Below are 7500 nucleotides of genomic sequence, written 5' to 3'. Positions count from 1 at the left end.
ACCACCACCTATAGGGTGGTGCAGTGTAAAGTACCTGCCCCTCACCACCACCTATAGGGTGGTGCAGTGTAAAGTACCTGCCCCTCACCACCACCTATAGGGTGGTACAGTGTAAAGTACCTGCCCCTCACCACCACCTATAGGGTGTTTACAGCAGTAAAGTACCTGCCCCTCACCACCACCTATAGGGTGGTGCAGTGTAAAGTACCTGCCCCTCACCACCACCTATAGGGTGGTGCAGTGTAAAGTACCTGCCCCTCACCACCACCTATAGGGTGGTGCAGTGTAAAGTACCTGCCCCTCACCACCACCTATAGGGTGGTGCAGCACTAAAGTACCTGCCCCTCACCACCACCTATAGGGTGGTACAGTGTAAAGTACCTGCCCCTCACCACCACCTATAGGGTGGTGCAGTGTAAAGTACCTGCCCCTCACCACCACCTATAGGGTGGTGCAGTGTAAAGTACCTGCCCCTCACCTCCACCTATAGGGTGGTGCAGCAGTAAAGTACCTGCCCCTCACCACCACCTATAGGGTGGTACAGTGTAAAGTACCTGCCCCTCACCACCACCTATAGGGTGGTACAGCAGTAAAGTACCTGCCCCTCACCACCACCTATAGGGTGGTGCAGTGTAAAGTACCTGCCCCTCACCACCACCTATAGGGTGGTGCAGTGTAAAGTACCTGCCCCTCACCACCACCTATAGGGTGGTACAGTGTAAAGTACCTGCCCCTCACCACCACCTATAGGGTGGTACAGCAGTAAAGTACCTGCCCCTCACCACCACCTATAGGGTGGTGCAGTGTAAAGTACCTGCCCCTCACCACCACCTATAGGGTGGTGCAGTGTAAAGTACCTGCCCCTCACCACCACCTATAGGGTGGTACAGTGTAAAGTACCTGCCCCTCACCACCACCTATAGGGTGTTTACAGCAGTAAAGTACCTGCCCCTCACCACCACCTATAGGGTGGTGCAGTGTAAAGTACCTGCCCCTCACCACCACCTATAGGGTGGTGCAGTGTAAAGTACCTGCCCCTCACCACCACCTATAGGGTGGTGCAGTGTAAAGTACCTGCCCCTCACCACCACCTATAGGGTGGTACAGTGTAAAGTACCTTCCCCTCACCACCACCTATAGGGTGGTACAGCACTAAAGTACCTGCCCCTCACCACCACCTATAGGGTGGTACAGTGTAAAGTACCTGCCCCTCACCACCACCTATAGGGTGGTGCAGTGTAAAGTACCTGCCCCTCACCACCACCTATAGGGTGGTGCAGTGTAAAGTACCTGCCCCTCACCACCACCTATAGGGTGGTACAGTGTAAAGTACCTGCCCCTCACCACCACCTATAGGGTGGTACAGCACTAAAGTACCTGCCCCTCACCACCACCTATAGGGTGGTGCAGTGTAAAGTACCTGCCCCTCACCACCACCTATAGGGTGGTACAGCACTAAAGTACCTGCCCCTCACCACCACCTATAGGGTGGTGCAGTGTAAAGTACCTGCCCCTCACCACCACCTATAGGGTGGTACAGCACTAAAGTACCTGCCCCTCACCAGCACCTATAGGGTGGTGCAGTGTAAAGTACCTGCCCCTCACCACCACCTATAGGGTGGTACAGTGTAAAGTACCTGCCCCTCACCACCACCTATAGGGTGGTACAGTGTAAAGTACCTGCCCCTCACCACCACCTATAGGGTGGTACAGTGTAAAGTACCTGCCCCTCACCACCACCTATAGGGTGGTGCAGTGTAAAGTACCTGCCCCTCACCACCACCTATAGGGTGGTGCAGTGTAAAGTACCTGCCCCTCACCACCACCTATAGGGTGGTGCAGCAGTAAAGTACCTGCCCCTCACCACCACCTATAGGGTGGTGCAGTGTAAAGTACCTGCCCCTCACCTCCACCTATAGGGTGGTGCAGTGTAAAGTACCTGCCCCTCACCACCACCTTAGGGTGGTGCAGTGTAAAGTACCTGCCCCTCACCACCACCTATAGGGTGGTGCAGTGTAAAGTACCTGCCCCTCACCACCACCTATAGGGTGGTACAGTGTAAAGTACCTGCCCCTCACCACCACCTATAGGGTGGTACAGTGTAAAGTACCTGCCCCTCACCACCACCTATAGGGTGGTATAGCAGTAAAGTACCTGCCCCTCACCACCACCTATAGGGTGGTACAGTGTAAAGTACCTGCCCCTCACCACCACCTATAGGGTGGTACAGTGTAAAGTACCTGCCCCTCACCACCACCTATAGGGTGGTGCAGCACTAAAGTACCTGCCCCTCACCACCACCTATAGGGTGGTGCAGTGTAAAGTACCTGCCCCTCACCACCACCTATAGGGTGGTACAGTGAAAGTACCTTCCCCTCACCACCACCTATAGGGTGGTACAGCACTAAAGTACCTGCCCCTCACCACCACCTATAGGGTGGTACAGTGTAAAGTACCTGCCCCTCACCACCACCTATAGGGTGGTGCAGTGTAAAGTACCTTCCCCTCACCACCACCTATAGGGTGGTGCAGTGTAAAGTACCTGCCCCTCACCACCACCTATAGGGTGGTACAGTGTAAAGTACCTGCCCCTCACCACCACCTATAGGGTGGTACAGCACTAAAGTACCTGCCCCTCACCACCACCTATAGGGTGGTGCAGTGTAAGTACCTGCCCTCACCACCACCTATAGGGTGGTACAGCACTAAAGTACCTGCCCCTCACCACCACCTATAGGGTGGTGCAGTGTAAAGTACCTGCCCCTCACCACCACCTATAGGGTGGTACAGCACTAAAGTACCTGCCCCTCACCACCACCTATAGGGTGGTGCAGTGTAAAGTACCTGCCCCTCACCACCACCTATAGGGTGGTACAGTGTAAAGTACCTGCCCCTCACCACCACCTATAGGGTGGTACAGTGTAAAGTACCTGCCCCTCACCACCACCTATAGGGTGGTGCAGTGTAAAGTACCTTCCCTCACCACCACCTATAGGGTGGTGCAGTGTAAAGTACCTGCCCTCACCACCACCTATAGGTGGTGCAGCAGTAAAGTACCTGCCCCTCACCACCACCTATAGGGTGGTGCAGTGTAAAGTACCTGCCCCTCACCTCCACCTATAGGGTGGTGCAGTGTAAAGTACCTGCCCCTCACCACCACCTATAGGGTGGTGCAGTGTAAAGTACCTGCCCTCACCACCACCTATAGGGTGGTGCAGCACTAAAGTACCTGCCCCTCACCACCACCTATAGGGTGGTGCAGTGTAAAGTACCTGCCCCTCACCTCCACCTATAGGGTGGTGCAGCACTAAAGTACCTGCCCCTCACCACCACCTATAGGGTGGTGCAGTGTAAAGTACCTGCCCCTCACCTCCACCTATAGGGTGGTGCAGTGTAAAGTACCTGCCCCTCACCACCACCTATAGGGTGGTGCAGTGTAAAGTACCTGCCCCTCACCACCACCTATAGGGTGGTGCAGTGTAAAGTACCTGCCCTCACCACCACCTATAGGGTGGTACAGTGTAAAGTACCTGCCCCTCACCACCACCTATAGGGTGGTACAGTGTAAAGTACCTGCCCCTCACCACCACCTATAGGGTGGTATAGCAGTAAAGTACCTGCCCCTCACCACCACCTATAGGGTGGTACAGTGTAAAGTACCTGCCCCTCACCACCACCTATAGGGTGGTACAGTGTAAAGTACCTGCCCCTCACCACCACCTATAGGGTGGTGCAGTGTAAAGTACCTGCCCCTCACCACCACCTATAGGGTGGTGCAGCAGTAAAGTACCTGCCCCTCACCACCACCTATAGGGTGGTGCAGTGTAAAGTACCTGCCCCTCACCTCCACCTATAGGGTGGTACAGCACTAAAGTACCTGCCCCTCACCTCCACCTATAGGGTGGTACAGTGTAAAGTACCTGCCCCTCACCTCCACCTATAGGGTGGTCTGCAGCACTAAAGTACCTGCCCCTCACCACCACCTATAGGGTGGTGCAGTGTAAAGTACCTGCCCCTCACCACCACCTATAGGGTGGTGCAGTGTAAAGTACCTGCCCCTCACCACCACCTATAGGGTGGTGCAGTGTAAAGTACCTGCCCCTCACCACCACCTATAGGGTGGTACAGCAGTAAAGTACCTGCCCCTCACCACCACCTATAGGGTGGTACAGTGTAAAGTACCTGCCCCTCACCACCACCTATAGGGTGGTACAGTGTAAAGTACCTGCCCCTCACCACCACCTATAGGGTGGTACAGTGTAAAGTACCTGACCCCTCACCACCACCTATAGGGTGGTACAGCACTAAAGTACCTGCCCCTCACCACCACCTATAGGGTGGTACAGTGTAAAGTACCTGCCCCTCACCACCACCTATAGGGTGTACAGTGTAAAGTACCTGCCCCTCACCACCACCTATAGGGTGGTACAGCAGTAAAGTACCTGCCCCTCACCACCACCTATAGGGTGGTGCAGTGTAAAGTACCTGCCCCTCACCTCCACCTATAGGGTGGTGCAGCACTAAAGTACCTGCCCCTCACCACCACCTATAGGGTGGTACAGCACTAAAGTACCTGCCCCTCACCACCACCTATAGGGTGGTGCAGTGTAAAGTACCTGCCCCTCACCACCACCTATAGGGTGGTGCAGTGTAAAGTACCTGCCCCTCACCACCACCTATAGGGTGGTACAGCACTAAAGTACCTGCCCCTCACCACCACCTATAGGGTGGTGCAGTGTAAAGTACCTGCGACCCTCACCACCACCTATAGGGTGGTACAGCACTAAAGTACCTGCCCCTCACCACCACCTATAGGGTGGTGCAGTGTAAAGTACCTGCCCCTCACCACCACCTATAGGGTGGTACAGTGTAAAGTACCTGCCCCTCACCACCACCTATAGGGTGGTACAGTGTAAAGTACCTGCCCCTCACCACCACCTATAGGGTGGTACAGTGTAAAGTACCTGCCCCTCACCACCACCTATAGGGTGGTGCAGTGTAAAGTACCTTCCCCTCACCACCACCTATAGGGTGGTACAGCACTAAAGTACCTGCCCCTCACCACCACCTATAGGGTGGTACAGCACTAAAGTACCTGCCCCTCACCACCACCTATAGGGTGGTACAGTGTAAAGTACCTGCCCTCACCACCACCTATAGGGTGGTGCAGTGTAAAGTACCTTCCCCTCACCACCACCTATAGGGTGGTACAGTGTAAAGTACCTGCCCCTCACCACCACCTATAGGGTGTGCAGCAGTAAAGTACCTGCCCCTCACCACCACCTATAGGGTGGTGCAGTGTAAAGTACCTGCCCCTCACCTCCACCTATAGGGTGGTGCAGTGTAAAGTACCTGCCCCTCACCACCACCTATAGGGTGGTGCAGTGTAAAGTACCTGCCCCTCACCTCCACCTATAGGGTGGTGCAGCACTAAAGTACCTGCCCTCACCACCACCTATAGGGTGGTGCAGTGTAAAGTACCTGCCCCTCACCTCCACCTATAGGGTGGTGCAGTGTAAAGTACCTGCCCTCACCACCACCTATAGGGTGGTGCAGTGTAAAGTACCTGCCCCTCACCACCACCTATAGGGTGGTGCAGTGTAAAGTACCTGCCCCTCACCACCACCTATAGGGTGGTACAGTGTAAAGTACCTGCCCCTCACCACCACCTATAGGGTGGTACAGTGTAAAGTACCTGCCCCTCACCACCACCTATAGGGTGGTACAGTGTAAAGTACCTGCCCCTCACCACCACCTATAGGGTGGTATAGCAGTAAAGTACCTGCCCCTCACCACCACCTATAGGGTGGTACAGTGTAAAGTACCTGCCCCTCACCACCACCTATAGGGTGGTACAGTGTAAAGTACCTGCCCCTCACCACCACCTATAGGGTGGTACAGCAGTAAAGTACCTGCCCCTCACCACCACCTATAGGGTGGTGCAGCAGTAAAGTACCTGCCCCTCACCACCACCTATAGGGTGGTACAGTGTAAAGTACCTGCCCCTCACCACCACCTATAGGGTGGTGCAGTGTAAAGTACCTGCCCCTCACCTCCACCTATAGGGTGGTGCAGCACTAAAGTACCTGCCCCTCATCACCACCTATAGGGTGGTGCAGTGTAAAGTACCTGCCCCTCACCACCACCTATAGGGTGGTGCAGTGTAAAGTACCTGCCCCTCACCACCACTATAGGGTGGTGCAGTGTAAAGTACCTGCCCCTCACCACCACCTATAGGGTGGTACAGCAGTAAAGTACCTGCCCCTCACCACCACCTATAGGGTGGTACAGTGTAAAGTACCTGCCCCTCACCACCACCTATAGGGTGGTACAGTGTAAAGTACCTGCCCCTCACCACCACCTATAGGGTGGTACAGTGTAAAGTACCTGCCCCTCACCACCACCTATAGGGTGGTACAGCACTAAAGTACCTGCCCCTCACCACCACCTATAGGGTGGTACAGTGTAAAGTACCTGCCCCTCACCACCACCTATAGGGTGGTACAGCAGTAAAGTACCTGCCCCTCACCACCACCTATAGGGTGGTGCAGTGTAAAGTACCTGCCCCTCACCACCACCTATAGGGTGGTGCAGTGTAAAGTACCTGCCCCTCACCTCCACCTATAGGGTGGTGCAGCACTAAAGTACCTGCCCCTCACCACCACCTATAGGGTGGTGCAGTGTAAAGTACCTGCCCCTCACCTCCACCTATAGGGTGGTACAGCACTAAAGTACCTGCCCCTCACCTCCACCTATAGGGTGGTACAGTGTAAAGTACCTGCCCCTCACCTCCACCTATAGGGTGGTGCAGCACTAAAGTACCTGCCCCTCACCACCACCTATAGGGTGGTGCAGTGTAAAGTACCTGCCCCTCACCACCACCTATAGGGTGGTGCAGTGTAAAGTACCTTCCCCTCACCACCACCTATAGGGTGGTACAGCAGTAAAGTACCTGCCCCTCACCACCACCTATAGGTGGTACAGCACTAAAGTACCTGCCCCTCACCTCCACCTATAGGGTGGTACAGTGTAAAGTACCTGCCCCTCACCACCACCTATAGGGTGGTACAGTGTAAAGTACCTGCCCCTCACCACCACCTATAGGGTGGTGCAGTGTAAAGTACCTGCCCCTCACCACCACCTATAGGGTGGTACAGTGTAAAGTACCTGCCCCTCACCACCAACCTATAGGGTGGTACAGTGTAAAGTACCTGCCCCTCACCACCACCTATAGGGTGGTGCAGCACTAAAGTACCTGCCCCTCACCACCAAATATAGGGTGGTACAGTGTAAAGTACCTGCCCTCACACCACATATAGGGGCAGGTAAAGTACCTGCCCCTCACCACCACCTATAGGGTGGTGCAGCAGTAATGTACCTTCCCCTCACCACCAAATATAGGGTGTTACAGCAGTAAAGTACCTTCCCCTCACCACCAAATAATAGGTGTTTACAGCAGTAAAGTACCTTGCCCCTCACCACCAACCTATAGGTGGTGCA

The 7500-nt window shown here is 54.5% G+C and overlaps 1 protein-coding gene across 1 annotated transcript in view; it reads left to right on the top strand.

The window, feature by feature from the left end:
* LOC310858293 (slit homolog 1 protein-like) overlaps window positions 1-7500 on the top strand; it is a gene marked incomplete at its 5' end in the record, with an annotated part of 114817 nt that overhangs the window by 63864 nt on the left and 43453 nt on the right.

The sequence above is a fragment of the Protomyctophum parallelum genome, assembly GCF_964188405.1.
Source record: "Protomyctophum parallelum genome assembly, chromosome: 5".
NCBI lineage: Eukaryota > Metazoa > Chordata > Actinopteri > Myctophiformes > Myctophidae > Protomyctophum > Protomyctophum parallelum.
Note: the sequence above shows the minus strand (reverse complement) of the source record. Positions and strands in the feature narration are given on the sequence as shown.